Source organism: Crocuta crocuta, unplaced genomic scaffold (assembly GCF_008692635.1).
Source record: "Crocuta crocuta isolate KB4526 unplaced genomic scaffold, BGI_CrCroc_1.0 scaffold152, whole genome shotgun sequence".
Taxonomy (NCBI): domain Eukaryota; kingdom Metazoa; phylum Chordata; class Mammalia; order Carnivora; family Hyaenidae; genus Crocuta; species Crocuta crocuta.
The window spans coordinates 6,325,930-6,328,494 of NW_027528798.1; the positions used below are offsets into that span (position 1 = coordinate 6,325,930).

Here is a 2,565-nt window from a genome sequence, read left to right on the forward strand (position 1 = left end):
GAGTCTTGGGCAAAAAAAAAAAAAAAAAGAGCGCTAAGCCCCTCCAGGATCCCTGCAGACAATTGAGGGTTGGGGGCACCCCTGCTCCCGGACGCGGCACTCACCAGCCAGGGCTCCGGCTGTGCTGAGTGGCTGTGCTGCTGGTTGTCGGGGCGACTCAGGCCGCCCGCTGAGTCCTCGCTTGGGGAGGATGGGGGGGCAAGAGTCAGGCGGCTGGGGCTGCAACTCGGGCAGTTCAGTTCGCGTGCAGGCTGCAGAGCGCCCGCCACCTTATACCTGCCTCGCGCCTGCGCACTCGGTCGCCTCTCGGGGCGGAGCCGGCTGCTTGCCCCTGGGGCCCAGGGTAGGGCGCAGTGATTGCACTTCTGGGGAGGGGGGTCTGGGGACGGGGTAGAGTGCTCTGGGGACGTGTGGGACGGAGAGTGCAGCTAAAGGGTCTGGGTGCTGGTGGGAAGCAGGCCCTATGGATGGACCCTGTCCAGAGCCACCACTTGGGGACACCAGGGGGAAGTTTCCGGTGAGTCCCGGCGCGCCCCGTGTGCCTCTCCCAGCCCTGGGAAAGCGCCTCCGCACGGAACGGGGGCAAATAGGGTGTGCAGGGCTGTGGTCCTTAAGTCTCACATTCGCTGAGTCACTGTGACTCTGGACTTAGATTTGGAGGGCTGAGATACCCCGCGAGAAGTGTTCCAGGAAAAGGGAATTCATTTCTTCCTTTGCAAAGTTCACGTTGTGCCCTTGTGGGGTCCCGTAGGACGCACTTCCCTGGGTTCAATCCCCTGCTTCTCTAATCGGTTTAGTCCAAGGCTGGAGAGAGAGGTAGTAACAGGGACACAATTAGAGAATAGCCAAGACACAGGAAAGTTGAGTGGCTTTACATAAAGTCTGACTTGAGGCAGCTGAGCAGAGCGCAACGTTTTAAATCCCTACCAAGGGAAATTACAAGAAAGTCTTCATCTTACAGGTTTTACTGTGCTTGTTTCATTGTGTTTTGCAGATACTACATTTTTCTTAATACGTTGAAAGTTTGTGGCAATCCCGTATTGAACAATTCCGCGTCGCCCCTTTTCCCACTGCATTTGCCCGTTTTGTGCCTGTGACATTTTAGTAACTCTTGAAAAATTACAAACCTTTTCATTAAATTTGGTGTGATGGTCTGTGATTAGTGATTATCACTCACTGAAAACTCAGATGATGAGCATTTTTAAACAAGTATTTTTATTAAAAACATTTTTACTGTTCATTCATTTTTGAGAGACAGAGAGAGCTTGAGCAAGAGAGCGGGCACAAGCCGGGAAAGGGCAGAGAGACAGGCTGACACAGACGGTGAAGCAGGCTCCAGCCTCTGAGTTGTCAGCACAGAGCCAGATGCAGGGCTCAAACTCACTAACTAGGAGATCATGACCCTAGCCAAAGTTGGTTGCCTAGCCGGCTGAGCCACCCAGGCGCCCCAACAATGAAGTATTTTTAAATTAAGGTATGTACATTGTTAGACCTAGTACTGGTTGCACACTTAACAGACTGAGTATAGGGTAAACATAATTTTTATCTGTACTGGGAAACCAAAAAATTAACATGACTTGCTTTATTGCAACTGTCTGCTACCAAACCTGCAATATCTCTGAGATAGGCCCATGCTATCAAAGGGGTAGGAAAAAGAAATAGAACTTAAAAGGGTAACCATCAGAAAAATTAGAAATGGTAACTAAGAAAATTCAGAGGGAAGGAAAGTGGGAAGTACACCCTTAAAGGAAGGCTTGTAAATTTTAAGGGGGTGCAAAAAAAACCCCAACAACTCAGTAATCAAGAAAAATAACTATATAAGTCTGTTTCATTATTTTTAAGATTGTTTTGGGTTAGGCAAAGAATTCTTATGATACCAAAAGTACAATTATTAATTGAACTTGATCAAAATTACCCAATTTTGCTCGGCAAAGATATTAAGCCAATAAAAAGACAAGCCAAAGACTGGGGAAAATACTTAAAAATCACATATCTGTTGAAAACTAGACGTAGAATATGTAAACAACTCTGAAAACTCACTGCTAGAAAACCAACAGACCTAAAAAAATTGGGAAGGATTTTAACGGACACTTTACCAGAGAGGATATACAGGAGACGGGTGCATGAAATAACGTGGCATGTCTTTAGGAACATTCAGAGTAAAACCATGATGAGATAACACTGCTAAGACATTAGAACAGCTGAGACGGTTTTCAAATGACAATACCAAGCATGTTGGTGGGGATTCTGAGAAAGGGAAACTCCTACACATCATTGCCAGTGGGAATGCACAATGGTACAGTGACTCTGAGAACAATTGATCAATCTTTTCTATTTTTTTTTTTTTTGAAATGTTTATTTCTTGAGACAGAGAAACAGAGCGTGAGTGTGGGAGGGGCAGAGAGAGGGAGACACAGAATGCGAAACAGGCTCCAGGCTTTGAAGCTGTCAGCACAGAGCCCGACGTGAGGCTTGAACCCACAAACCGTGAGATCACGACCTGAGCCGAAGTCGGACGTTTAGCCGACTGAGCCACCCAGGCACCCCTGATCAATCTTTTCTAAA

At 47.3% G+C, this 2,565-nt stretch overlaps 1 protein-coding gene across 2 annotated transcripts in view; it reads right to left on the minus strand.

The window, feature by feature from the left end:
• NQO1 (NAD(P)H quinone dehydrogenase 1) overlaps positions 1-258 on the minus strand; it is a 14,401-nt gene extending 14,143 nt beyond the window's left edge. Inside the window, exon 1 of one of the 2 annotated variants that reach the window (XR_013333081.1) lies at positions 105-181. The gene's annotated coding sequence lies outside the window, so the exon portion shown is untranslated. Of the gene's footprint in view, positions 1-104 lie in introns of both variants that reach the window. The other variant, XM_077755688.1, reaches the window with a different exon arrangement.
• Between the last annotated feature and the right edge of the window lie 2,307 nt (positions 259-2,565).